This window comes from Mobula birostris, chromosome 17 (assembly GCF_030028105.1).
Source record: "Mobula birostris isolate sMobBir1 chromosome 17, sMobBir1.hap1, whole genome shotgun sequence".
NCBI classification, from domain to species: domain Eukaryota; kingdom Metazoa; phylum Chordata; class Chondrichthyes; order Myliobatiformes; family Myliobatidae; genus Mobula; species Mobula birostris.
Window position 1 is genome coordinate 50,562,880 of NC_092386.1, and position 14,704 is coordinate 50,577,583.

Here is a 14,704-nt window from a genome sequence, read left to right on the forward strand (position 1 = left end):
GGCAGTGACAGTGGCGACCCTCGGTAGCCTCACAGGGACGGCGAGAGGGGGCATCAGCACTGCCATGGTGCTGTATCTCGAAAGCGTAGTCCTGGAGAGCCTCTGACCACCAGGCCAGCTGCCCCTCGGGGCCGCGGAAGCTCAACGGACAGCTCAGCGACACATGGTCAGTGTGACCAGAAACCGTCAACCGAAGAGGTAGGGATAGATGTGCTGGAGGGCCTGTACCACGGCCAAAAGCTCCTGGCAGGTGACACAATATTTCTGTTCCGGTTACCTCAGGGTGCAGCTGAAGTACACCACAGTTCTCCTTGGCCCCCCTCCTGTGTCAGCACTGTACCGAGCCCCCCATTGCTGGTGTCTGTGTCAACAATGAAGAGGCATGCTGAATCGGGGTACGCCAGCACCGAGGCCTGGGTGAGTGCAGCTCGGAGCTGGTCGAAAGCAGCAGTCCGGGCGAAGGCTTCCCCTTCTCAGTCAGCTAGTGCAGGGATCTGGCAATGGTGGCGAAGTCCTTAATGAACCAGCGGTAGGTGTGATGCCAGCCTCAGGAAGCTATGAAGCTCGGTGACATCGTGGGGGGAGGGGTGGGCCATTCCCTGACGGCCGCCACCTTCTCAGGGTCCATCGCCACTCCTTCCACACGCACCAAATACCCCGAACTTGGTCTGACGGTGCAGCAGGCAGCATTTTGTGGGGTAGAGGCGCAGGTTTGTATGGCGAATGGGGACGAAGACTTCTTCCAGGTTCTGCAGAGCATCATCAAAAATGGCAGTGTGCACCAGGAGATCCTCCAAATAGGTGACACAGTGACTCTGCGGAATGTGAGTCAGCACCCTCTCTGTCAGTCTCTCGAATATGACTGGGGCATTACACAGGCCAAATGGCATTACCTGGAAGCGCCACAGCCCTTGACTGGGCCTCTGGGGCCAGTCTGACCTGCCAGTAGCCAATGCAGAGATCGAGAGAGCTGAACCAGGTCGAACTCATGATATACAGTCTAAAACATCATCAGTTCGGGGCAGTAGGAGTCCTTCTGGTTCATGGCATTGAGACGGTGGTAGTTTATGCAGAGCCACCATGACCCATCTTTCTTCCTGAACAACACCTCTGGGGCTGCTCACAGGTGATGCCAGCTGCTGCCATCGTTTTGATCTGCTGCTCCTCTGCCTGGCATTTGGCGAGGGCCACGGGCAAATCGGATGGGCGTCCCCGGTGTTAATGTGGTGTTGGACCAGGCTGGTGCGTCTGCAGTCCTCGTCCCTGGCTGCAAAGATGTCGAGGTGCTGGCCCAGGAGGTACTTCCGCTGCCGCCACTGGTCGTGATCCAAGCCCTCGCTGTTCCACTGCCACAGCTCCCACAGCACCTTGATGGTCTCACTGGAGGGCAGCACAGTAGTGCTGCTGATCTCGTCGTGCTGCACCAATGCATTTGAACTGAATTGAATTGACTTTATAACTTATATCCTTCATATACATGAGGAGTGAAAATCTTTACGCTAAGTCTCCATCTAAATGTGCAATGTGTAATTTATGGTAATTTGTAATAAGTAGTATGTACACAGGACTGTCAATATAGCACAGAAATACAATTGTATCAGTGTGATGGCCTGGTGGAAGAAGCTGTCCTGGAGCCTGTTGGTCCCGGCTTTTATGCTGCAGTACCGTTTCCTGGATGGTTGCAGCTGGAACAGATTGTGGTTGGGGTGACTCGGGTCCCTAATGGTCCTTTGGGCCCTTTTTACATGTGTAAAAATGTCCTGAATAGTGGGAAGTTCACAAATACAGATGCTCTGGGCTGTCCGCACCACTCTCTGCAAGGTCCTGCGATTGAGGGAAGTACAGTTCCCATTGTAGGCAGTGATGCAGCTGGTCAGGATGCTCTCAATTGTGCCCCTGTAGAAAGTCCTTAGGATGTGGGGACTCATGCCGAACTTCTTTAATTGTCTGAGGTGAAAGAGGCGCTGTTGTGCTTTTATCACCACACTGCTGGTATGTACAGACCACATGAGATCCTCGGTGATGTTTATGCCGAGGAACTTAAATCTGTTCATCCTCGCAACCCCAGATCCATTGATGTCAATAGGGGCTAGCCTGTCTCCATCCCTCCTGTAGTCCACAACCAGCTCCTTTGTTTTTACAAACTTGAGGGAGAGGTTGTTTTCTTGACACCACTGTGTCAGGGTGATGACTTCCTCTCTGGTGCTGATGACAGCGGTAAGTTAGCTGTGCTGGGGTGGCCATGGTGGTCGTTATTGTACCTGCCTGGTCCGCTTTCTGGAGCTGCCCCGCCGGAGACCCATGGCTTCAGCGCCAAGGTAGAGTGTTGCCCCCGGCACATCCACATGGGCCCCCCAGCAGAACAGCAGGTCCAGGCCAATGAGGCAGGAGTCCCAGATGTCGGATAGCCACACCTCGTGCTCCGCTGTGCTTTTCCCCACTGCGATGTGCAGCCACCTTTACCCTTTCATTGCTGAACAATTGCCGGTGACAGGAGCCAGATGGACCGCCATCGTTGTCCACCTAGGAGGACACCCGGAAAGATGATGGTGATGTTTGACCCCGTGGCATCTGATACCCTCCACCACGCAGTCCATGTATAAGACTTGCTCTTTACCCAAATGGCCCACTCCGGGGAGCCAACAAAGGAGGGATTCTGCTGGGGGCCTCAAGAGGCGCTTCCCTCATGGTGCTGCCTGCTCGGCATTTCCCACCTGGTGCGGGGCACATGGCCTACCTCACCACACTGGTAGCAGAGATTGCTCTGTGACATGTGGCAGGCCGGGTGTACCTGTCTCACGGGCTCCTCCTCATCAGTTTCCCTGTCTCATGGGCTCCTCCTCATCAGTTTCCTCCTCCGCCTCAGTGACACAAGCCCGGGCCTGCTGCATGCGGGGCGACACTGGAAGGCCTTGGGGGGCTAAAACTGCTTCTGCTCTCTCCACCTCCGCTGGCACCTCGGCCAGCAACGATGGTGATGTCAGGCAAACGTGCTGCCAAAGGCGCTCCAGCATCAGCGCCTTCACAAAGGTGTGGAGGGCAAGCTCTTCCTGGGCTGGGGGAGGGAACTTCCTCTTGCCCTGGTGGTGTTGGTGTTGCCTGCTATCTTGCCTGTCCACCCATGGCTGAGGAGTTTTGTGTTTCCCAGCGCGAGCTGTGAGGGAGGTGGGTGATGCGCTCCGCCATGCCCCTGGGTTGGGCACCCTGCATACGCTCATCCCGTTGAGGTGCCCTGGGAAGGCACGATGCTCGGTTCCCAAATCCTCCTTCCGGGTCGGCATCCTGTCTTCAGGAGCCCAGCCGGGGATGTGGGGGAGATATACCGCTCGGTCCCTCAATTTATTCCCTGAGTCTTAAGGCGCTCCATCTGACATCATAACTCTTCAAACTCGCCGTCAATTTCTATTCCCACTCCTGACACCAACGTGGCAAGCATTTGATCCAAAATGATGGATGAGAAAAGCTCGTTTAACTTGACTTCCATTTTTATTGTGATAAGCACAAAGACAGATTGGGCACCGTGACCCGGGGGGAGAACTGCTCAGTCTCATACAGACGGGGTGGGGGGGGGGGTTGTGATGAACACACACCCTGGTTCCAGTCAGGGTGACCCACAAGTACACATGTGAGTAACTGTACAACCTAAGCTAAAATGTAACAATAAATGAACTTGAACATCCCAACATAATCCCACAAAAACATTTTAAAACAGGAACAATAAATAGTGCTGGCCGCCAGGAATGCTGGGCAAGCTGTCGACCATGGCCACGCCAGAGTGCCTCAATATTTTTGAAGAAATTTTTGCTGGTTCTGAAGCAAAGAATTCGATGAACTTTAATATAGTTTTGAATGTGTGCACAGTTACTGCTTCAATTTATGAGTAGTTATAAAGACTGAACTTTTATAATCTTCTGTAACAATAGAAAATAACATATTTTCAAACAGGTTTAGCATAACTTCCATACCTTTAAAAATTATCTATCTAGAAACAAACCCTTGGTTTGCTTCCTTTCTGACCTAACACAATGTAAATTTAGGTGTATTTGTGCTCAAAGAACCCCTGAATATCTATTGCACTTAGACTTTCACTTTCCATGTAATGGGTCTTCTTGTTGTCCCTTACAAAAAGTATATTCCCACATTTACCTCTTTTGAATCTCACTTCTCCAAATATTTGACCATTCTGCAATTTTGGTGCCCCTTATAATCCGGCATAATTATCCAAAATATTCAATTGTTTCCACTCCCACCCAGCCCCCACCCACACACCTGCCATTTGATATCATCTTTAAACTTAGAAATTGTGTTCTTGATTCAAAATTCAAAATACTTAAACTGCGAAATGTTGTGGTCACAGTGCCAATCCCTGTTGAACACAACTGCATTCCCTCTTCTAGTAGTGTACATCAGTACACTTCACTCTCTCTGTCTGCTGTGAAGTCAACCAGCAGTCCACTCAGCTGTTTGTCCACTTGCTTTGAGTTCTCGGACCTGATTCATCCATCCATCTATTACATATAATAAACCTTTGGAAAATCTAAATAAGTTACATGAATATTTTCTGCTTTTTGTTGCTGAGCAGTAACAGTGTAACCTGGTGAAAAACTCCAGGATGAAAGAGCTGGAATGTCCCTTTTGCCATGTGGAATCCATAATTGTACATGGTAATCTAACTCTTGTTTAAACAATATTTGTACAAATTTTCTTCTTTGATCTTATCTTTTACTCTCTTAATTACTAAACCAAAAATGCAATTAGTCTTTCATTTTTTAAATGACTCACACTTGCAAGGAATTATGTCTTAACTCCAGATTTGCAAAAACTGGCTCCCCAAGCATGTATAAAAGTTCTTAAAAAAACAAAGTAATTAAAAAGCTGATTTATTTGGTCTGCTTTAAAGGAGCAACCTTGTTGCAGGGTTAATAACTCTCATATTTTGGGATTTTGGCAACTTCAAAAAGCTCTCTTTCATTTTTTGTAGGGTTAACAAATTAGCTTGAACAGGCACAAGGGCAGGTTGTGCTTGATTCTTGTACAGCCAAGTAAAGCTAAAAGGACTACTGAGGCAAGGTAAAAAGCATTTTACCCTCCTCTAGCCCCCTTTTCAGAATGAGCAAGGTATTGGGGTGGGGGAGAGGTAGATTCCGGTATTTACCACCATTCTGCCACATTCCTTGCAATAAACCCTTCACAACCTGCACATGTACCTGAACTATCGGCAGCTGGCGATCTCCAGCTGGTGTTGGCAGTCAGAGACCCCAGATGCCTGACTTTCAGTATCAGAGCCTACCACTGGCCCCTTCTGTGGTCACCTTGGGTTTCTGCCCACAGTGAGTGAGCAGAGGACCAAAGATGGTTCAAACTCAACAAAGGTCTGAGCATGTTAAGGGTCTGTGCTCTAGCTGCAAGTTGAAATCAGTCCTTATGTGCACACTGCATTGACAAAAGGGGCATCACATGTGGTCTTAGGTAGAACCTGCACCTAACCATCATAGGAGAACTTTCATGCGGAAGAGAGTCTCAGATGATCATTGACTCTCCTTTCATTCTTTTAACGGCTAACTACACCAGGGGTATTATGGTAGACACTATGATGTGGAAGGGATCCAGAGCATCCAGAGAAATATATATGACCACAGGGAAAACATGCAAACTGCACACAGAGAGCTCCAGAGTAACACACACACACACACACACACACACACACACACACACACACACACACACACACACACACACACGCGCGCACGCACACAGTAACAGATGTAACAGATAGCATCGGAGGTCAGGGATTGAACCAGGGCTACTGGAGCTGTAAGGAAGCAGCAATAATGCTCCATCCACTGTGCTGCAGGTACTGTGTATGTTCAACATGATGTCATCCATACTCAATGTTAAGATCAGCAAAGAGAGAGAAGGAGAAAAGTTAAGGTTGGGAGGCATAATATCACCTGCAACAAGCATCCTCCTCTCTTCGTCTTGTTCTCAGAGTAACTCTGTGTCTTCTCTCCCTGCACTCCATTCTTTGTCCCACACTTTCTTTGTCTCCATCACACCTGTCATGAAATGTGTTGTGTTTGTGGCAGCTGTACAATGCAATACAGTACATAATATAGAAAAAAACTGTGAGTTACAGTAAGTATGTGTATATTAAATAGTTAAATAAGTAGTGCAAAAACAGAAATAAGAAGTAGTACCCCCCCCCCCCCCGTCTTTCTTCCCGGACCTCCTGTCCCATGATCCTCTCGTATCCCCTTTTGCCTATCACCTGTCCAGCTCTTGGCTCTATCCCTCCCCCTCCTGTCTTCTCCTATCATTTTGGATCTCCCCCTCCCCCACCAACTTTAAAATCCCTTACTCACTCTTCCTTCAGTTAGTCCTGACGAAGGGTCTCGGCCTGAAACGTCGACTGCACCTCTTCCTACAGATGCTGCCTGGCCTGCTGCGTTCACCAGCAACTTTGATGTGTGTTGCGTTAATAAGAAGTAGTGTTCATAGGTTCAATATCCATTCAAAATCGTTTGGCAGAGGAGAAGAAGCTGTTCCTGAATCACTGAGTGTGTACCTTCAAGCTTCTGTACCTCCTGATGGTAGCAATGAGAACAAGGCATGACCTGAGTGATGGGGTCTTTAATCATGGACGCTGCCTTTTTGAGGCATCTCTCCTTGAAGACGTCCTGGATACTATGGAGGGGAGTGCCCAAGATGGAGCTGACTGAGTTTATAGCTCTCTGCAGTTTATTTGGATCCTGTGCAGTACCCCCCCCCACCCCCCCGCCATACCAAACAATAATGGACCAGTTAGAATGCTCACCATGGTACATCTGTAGAAACTTGTGAGTGTTTTTGGTGACACACCAAATCTCCTCAAACTCCTAATGAAATATAACAGCTGTCCAGCCTTCTTTATACTGTAGCTGCATCAATATGTTGGGTCCAGGTTAGATCCTTAGAGATACTGACACACCCAGGAAATTGAAATTGCTCACTCCCACAGTATTGCCAACATTTTCTGTTTTTATTTAATTTTTTAGTATTTGCAGCTTTTTTTACTCGCTTTCTCTTTTACTCAGTTTTCATGAAGGGTCTTTGACTTGAAATGTCAATTATTTTCTCTTTCCACAGATGCTACTTGACTATCTGAGTCTGTCTAGCATTTCTATTTTTGTTTTTTGATTCTGTTGGTGCATAAGTATGTAGACCGTCATTGCTGTGCCCTGAGTGACCGAGCTAAACAAGGTCATTGTTCGTTGAAGATGGCATTTCAGGTAGATGGGGTCATTGAGCCAGAAAGAACGAAGAAAAAGTATGTTGCCTGCACTTGGGCATCTGAGTTACAGGAAGTTGTCTAGATTAGGAGTTTATTCCCTCAAACAGAGGAGATCTAGGGGTGACCAGATAGGCAGATGTATAAGATAATGACGGGCACAAACAGGGCGAAAGCACATAGTGTTTTTCCCAGGAAGGAGGTGCTAAAAACAAGGGGGCATAAGTTGAAGATCAGATGCAAGACAAGGGACATCAAGGGCATTTTCTTCATGCAAAAGTTGGTGTGTATTTTGAAGGAGCTGCCAGAAATAGTGGTTGAGGCGAGCACCTTAACAATGTTTAACAACCATCTTGGCAAGTACAGGGATAGGGTAGGTTTAGAGCGCTATGTGCCCTCTATGAACTCTGTAAATGGGACTTGCTTGCTGGCCAACACAGTCAGCATGGATGTGTTGGATCAAATGACATGTTTCTATGCTATCAGACTCTCCAACTCTGAGTCATGAAAGTCATTCTTAAAGATATTTTAGTGTGGATTATTTTCTGGACAGCGTCACCTACAAAAAGCTGTCATTTTTTATTCAAATGAGGCGTTAAGATCAGAATAAGTTAATCTTTGACTATCTCCTGCGATACAGTGATGCCAGATGCTGATCACCCGCTGCATTGCAGAGGCCCTCCTTATATAGTACCCCGCCAGAAGGACTGCAGCGTTCCCCAAAAGTTGTTTATGCTGGACAATTGTGTAACCATCAGCATTCCTGTTGTTTTCAGTGCAAGTGAAATGGTCAAGTGGATATCAAGAGAGTATCTTATGGTCTTATAAATGATGAGAAACTATGAAGTATTAGATGGGGAGATGAGGAAGGCAATTTCACTCTAAAGATATTGTTAACTGAGTAGTTGTGCAGACATTTCACTCATACAGTTATCTGAGAAACAGCAAGCTCGAAAATTACCCTACCGTATTTTTTCTATAATAAAACCAACCATCTACTCTGCTGGGAAAGTTTGTTTTCCAATGGTTAGCAGAATCTGCCCAAATTACCCCTGAGATCCCCTGAGATCCCCTGAGTGTTTCAGCATTTGGTGTTCAATCACAAACGTTTCAAGAACATAACCTGCCATATTCATTAAAATAAGAACTTGAAAAACATATGTTTCTACTTGAGCACCAGCCAATTTAGTAGTATATATCATACTGGACATAACATCATTGAAGTGTCAATAGTCACAAATAAAAAATGCGACCTAGATTTTCTGCTTCTGCAGATTGGGACCAAGTTATACCTAAAACTGTACTAACCTCTCCAGTGATATTTTTCCCATAACTCATTTTTAAACTCACTTCCATATCAGCATTATTAATAAACTGCTAAGTTTTAAAATACTATTTTTTTCAAAAGATTGATTTGAAAAATATTATTTCATATGTTTGAGTAGAAATATGGGAAAGTTTGATAGAAACAGAATTTAGCAGGAATAGAAGTTACTTTTTTTTTTACTGAGCAGGTCCAGTCTGCCATCCGAGAGTAACACAATTTCAAATCAAGGAGAAAGGATTTTAGAAGCAATATTTACGCCGCAGAGGCGTGGAGGGAAATGGTCCGCTAACCGGAGAAACTCCGGATGCGACGTCCCTTTCCTTTCCTTTGAGCCACTTATTTTATGCTTGTTGCGGAGTAGTCACCAAATTGTTTTCAGAAACATTAAAAGGTGCCCAATGGTTGCTGCATACCTACTACAAAAGGGAGGCAACGTTTTAAGAGCTTTTGTGAATGTCCAGAAGCCATGCAATGTGATGAAACAGGTATCTTGGCCCATGCCCATATTTAAGAAAGGCCAGACTGCAGGATGATATTTTTAGCGTGATAACTAATACACATTTTGCATTGGACATAATTTGCACTTAACAAAAAAAAAGTTTTTGAACATTCTGTTTTTTCTTCTTATTATTGGTATACTGTTTAGCTTGGTTAATCAGTTATTTGATAGTTTAACTCCTATTGTACATATTAATATGTTGATTTGACTACTTTAATGTATTTTTTGTTGATTTTCAATAATAATTAATAAAAAGACTTAAAAATAAATAATTTGCACTTAACATTCCACAATTTTTTTTTGTGGAAATGTGTCTAATTTCAAATTGATCTGAGAAATTCAAGACAACAAAGCAGGTACTCTAGGCTAGTGAATCACAGAAAGTTGTTCCGTTAAATATTAGATTACATCACATTGATATAATAATATAAAGGAACAGAAACTGTTAGACATCGTAAAAGTCCTGGATTGAATAACATTTTTAACTTATTCTGAATCACTAGTTATCATCTGCTGTGTGCTGAAGATGGAGAAACATTCAAAAATTCAGTGAGAAATTTGATACTAAAAAGCTGCATTGCTACCAGGTGAGAATTTGTGAATTTACAATATTTAGCAGAATCAGATCAGAATCGAATCAGGTTTATTATCACCGGCATGTGACGTGAAATTTGTTAACTTAATAGCAGCAGTTCAATGCAATACATAATCTAGCCGAGAGAAAAAATAAATAAAATAAAAATAATAATAATAAATAAACAAGTAAATCAATTATATATACTGAATAGATTTAAAAAAGTGCAAAAACAGAAACACCGTAAATTAATAAAAAAGTGAGGTAGTGTCCATTTAGGAATCGGATGGCAGAGGGGAAGAAGCTGTTCCTGAATCACTGAGCGTGTGCCTTCAGGTTTCTGTACCTCCTACCCGATGGTAACAGTGAGAAAAGGGCATGCCCTGGGTGCTAGAGGTCCTTAATAATGGACACTGCCTTTCTGAGACACCGCTCCCTGAAGATGTCCTGGGTACTTTGTAGGCTAGTACCCAAGATGGAGTGACTAGATTTACAACCTATTGCAGCTTCTTTCGGTCCTGTGCAGTAGCACCCCAATACCAGACAGTGACACAGACTGTCAGAATGCTCTCCACAGTACAACTATAGAAGTTTTTGAATGTATTTGTTGGCATGCCAAATCTCTTCACTCCTAATAAGGTATAGCCACTGTCTTGCCTTCTTTATAACTACATCGACATGTTGGGACCAGGTTAGATCCTCAGAGATCTTGACACCCAGGAACTTGAAGCTGCTCACTCTCTCCACTTCTGATCCCTCTATGAGATTTGGTATGTGTTCCTTCCTTCATCTTACCCTTCCTGAAGTCCACAATCAGCTCTTTCGTCTTACTGACGTTGAGTGCAATGTTGTTGCTACGGCACCACTCCACTAGTTGGCATATTCCACTCTTTGAAAATGAGCTGAAAATCTTCAATAAGCGAGCAGTTTCCCATTCTTTATGGCACAAATAACCGGGACTAATAGTGGCATACCTTCAGCTTTCAATCTCCTTTCTGTCTAACCCAGGTTAGAAAGTAAAAGTATTGTCAAATGGCAATGGATTTTGAGTGAGATGTTTGGAAAGAATTTTCTCATTTATGAAGTATCTGGCACTAACTGGTGATATACACATATGTGTGCAATGATTCTAATCCATTTCTCATTTGTACATTGTGAATTTTGATTTAGTAATTATTATTCAGTTCTCCTCTGGACACAAGCTGTGTCTAACTGAGACAGCTGCTTAAAGTTACTTGAAGATATCTGACAACATATACTGCAAATTTAAGGACTCTTCCAACATTAGACTCTCGATCACTACGTGCTCTGTTTGAAATACCAAGACATGTTGGTATAGCAACCACAATTGTTGTGCATTATTCGTGACATTTTTTTAAAGCTTCCCACAGTTTTCTAGCTGTTAATACTAAATTTCAGGGGCAGAAAGAATCTGAAAACTCTCAAGAATTAACTTGCAGTGAAGATTTAATGACCACTAATATAAGCTCAACATCCATTAATTTCTGAAGAAAACGATGTTGTTTTGGTGATGATACTAATGTGTCTGCATCTCTGTACATGGGTGACTAAAATTTTTAAGGAATATATAGGGGAAAATGCACAAACTTTTCATTCCCTTTGCTTTGCGAATCCTTACACCAGTTTGCAGTCATTTTCCATTTTATAAATTCTGTAACTCTTGCTTCTACTTTTTTTTGTTTTAGAGAGAAAGAAGCATTTCAAGGCAAGTAATAAAAAGAAGGAAAATGATCCCAGCACCAAATCTGTCAGGTGCAAAATTCTCCTAAAAGGAATTAAAACCATTTCTATGAAAGTAATCAACTTGCAAGAAAAAAAATGGAGGTTTATCACTCTTAGTTTAAGGTAAAGAATATTTTTATCATAACCAGTTATCTTAAAGCGAACTGATTGTGCAAAGTTGGTTCACAGAACTCAGCAGAGGTTTTAAATGGCTATGTATAGTTATCAGTAATGAAATTAATGATTTTATTTATCTAAATAAAAATAAATACAATCAATGTCTTTGGCCTACTAATGGGTAACCCAAATTGAACTGACTGAAAAAGACATTTTAAACAATTCTTTGGTTCAGTAGTCAAGTTTCTAACATGGTAATATTTTAGGTATAAAATAAACCATAAATATATGCCTGAAAAGGTCTGGATGGCTGAGGAACTGAATGCATTTTGAAGAGCCTCCCTGAATGAGTGGAATCTGTGGAATCTTGCCAAGTTGACCTGAGGGGGTGAACAGTTTTGTAGTGAAGCCAGAGCCAAGCAAATTGAATCTTGAACAGTATAAAGGATCGTGGAAAACATAAGCATGTGGTTTGAGGTTAACTTAATCATGTTAAGATTTTTTGATCTTTTGCATAAATTTTGATGATTTAGCCTTGAATTAATAACACCAATACTACAAAAGTGAACTTCCATAGCTACTTTAGAAATTCCTCATCTTTTCTATTGAGAAAATCACATTTTTCTGAACAATTTAAAGTAAAAAAATGATTACATATATTCTAATAGCTGATAACTGAAATGATTCACAGTAGAATTCTAGCTGTAATCCTTCAAATCACATCTATACATCCGAGAAACCAGTGGAAAATGCAAATAAATACTTTCTTAAATACATGCATAGCAACACACAAGCATATCTGAAGCAGCCCTTTATCTGATCCTGTGACTCAATCGTAAAACATAAACTGAACTGAGATCTGCCAGTCTGGAAAAAGTGTTATTTTATATTTTGTCGTCAAGCCTCTTATTCTTACACTCGTTTTTAGATTGGTTTTCAGAACATTGATAATGGTGGGTAATCTGCAACATTCCATCTTGGAGCTTCCACCAAGGTGTTTGTAGATGCTGTTCCCCAGCCCACTCCTGCTTTCCAGAGCTATTGCCTTTGATCTCATGATAAAACAAAAGATTGAAAAGATGAACAGAGCTTTTAATATGTTTATCATCAAATAAAATTCTTTGATTGCTTTAAGATGTTTCTTTTGCTGCTGATTAGTTTCTAAGTTTCGGATCACCCTTCTGTGCCCCAACGTTCCCTCAATGTGCTACAAATTGTTAGCTGAGAATTGGGGACCAAACAAATTTATAAATTTAAAAAGTAAGTGTTAGGGCACTATGGTTGTCTGATATTCTACTGTTGATTCCTTGCTGTTCTTGCAGTTTGCAGCACATGGCTACACTTCAAATGATGTGCTATTTTCATGTCAAAATAATGGCGCTGACCTCATACACCTTCTAGAGTTTGACTCAACACGACCTTTCATACAACTACTTGCCCATTTACACATTAAGGGAATAATTTTTAGAACAGTTGGGTGGGGTTTGTAGAGTCATGGTATTGGATGTGGAAAATAATTAGCCATTGAAGAAAATAATCTGATTTTAAGGAAGTGTCCCACCAAGGAGAAATAATCCACAACTTTTCAAGGAGGCACCTGTCCACTTGCTTTTTTTCCCCATTGCAGAGAGCAAGCACTCAGATGAACTGATGGCTTGGATTTAGAAACAATGCTCTGATAAGATTCTGGTCTCTTGTTGGGAAATTATCAGGGGAAGATAAGGCCGATATCTGTGGAAAATTTGAGGAATTGGCAGGAAATCTGCTTCAGTTTCTGTGTCACTGCTAAATTTGCTTTATGAATGTGCAACACTTGCTCTCCACAGGCAGTTTAAAAATTGCTATTAATTCAACCCCTTAAGGGTTTGTAGTAATTTAAAAACGGAATTGTGTTTTATGTACGTAAATGAAGCAGTGCTATATCGCATCATAAAACTTTTGTTTGATTCTGATAACTAATGAACACACCAGGTGTACCAAGGGAAGGCTTGCCTACACACTTTATAATTTTGCACAGCTTACCAAAAATCCTCAACGCTAATGATTTATTTTCCTTTATCGTGATCAACATACGCTATTAACAGAGGCTTCATTACTGTTTTCCCCCTTGGTCACTTTGCTGCTGCCTCCAACCACTGGACAACAATTTTTTTTGAAACTGTTGCTTCCTCAGAAAATTATTTAGAACCTGTTAGACTGCTTGAAGCTGAATGCAAATATAATTTCAGACTACTTGTATCACATAAGAATTCGGAGAAACAAGAAATTAACTTCTATTAAATATAATGCGATCATCTCAACCTTCAGCGCAAACACCATCCACCTCTTGCCTCGATGCACAGAGTTGGCATCACAGGCAAGCAGCTACGAGATCTCCGTCCTGGGGATCCAAGAACGCCGTCATGTACACCCTGACAAAGAGATAAGGTTCACAGAGGTAGAGTGGATGCATCTCATCACCTCGTCTGTATGGAGAGAGCCGACAACGATGGCAGCACAAGGTGGAGTAGGGCTGATGTTGAACCACAAGGTGAAAGAGGCACTGAGGGGCGTAGTCTCAGTCAGTGACAGAATCCTTACTGCGGAATTTGACGGAAACCTGACGACCTCTGTCATCATCTGTTACCCCCCCGCACAACTGCAGCGAGGAGAAGGAGGTGGAGGCCTTCTACAGTAAACTTCACAAAGCTGTCACTTCAATACTAGCACACAACTCCCTGGCTGTGCTCGGCGATTTTAATGCCCAGGTCGGACTGGAAGACGTTCCATATTCATACCAAGACTTCACCAACAGAAATGGACAATATCTAGTTGATTTCATCCAGGAACACAGTCTCATTGCCGCCAACACACAATTCAAGAAGCGAGCTGGTAAACTGTGGACATATGAAAACAGAGCCTCCATCTACAGTAAACAGCTCGATTACATCCTCGTAAGAACAAAATGGCGTAATTGTGTGATCAACACAGAAGCCTACAGCACCTTCAACTCGGTCAGTTCTGACCACAGAGTAGTGTCAATGCAAGTGGGACTGAGCCTGTGGCAACCCAAAGCCACAGGTCCCAAGGAGAAGATAGACTGGAAGGCATTCTCCTCACAACCTGTTCTTCAAGCTCAGTACACAGTGGAGGTGAGAAATCGCTTCAGCCCACTGGAAAGGGGGGAGGAAGAGACTG

General features: G+C 43.2%; 1 long non-coding RNA gene across 2 annotated transcripts in view; it reads left to right on the top strand.

Annotated features, from left to right (window-relative positions):
• The window catches only part of LOC140211674 (uncharacterized), a 69,231-nt gene that overhangs the window by 18,718 nt on the left and 35,809 nt on the right, over window positions 1-14,704 (top strand). Inside the window, exons 1-2 of one of the 2 annotated variants that reach the window (XR_011889543.1) lie at window positions 9,636-9,680; window positions 11,374-11,533. This is a non-coding gene — a long non-coding RNA (uncharacterized lncRNA). Of the gene's footprint in view, window positions 1-9,635; window positions 9,681-11,373; window positions 11,534-14,704 lie in introns of those variants that run through there. The other variant, XR_011889544.1, reaches the window with a different exon arrangement.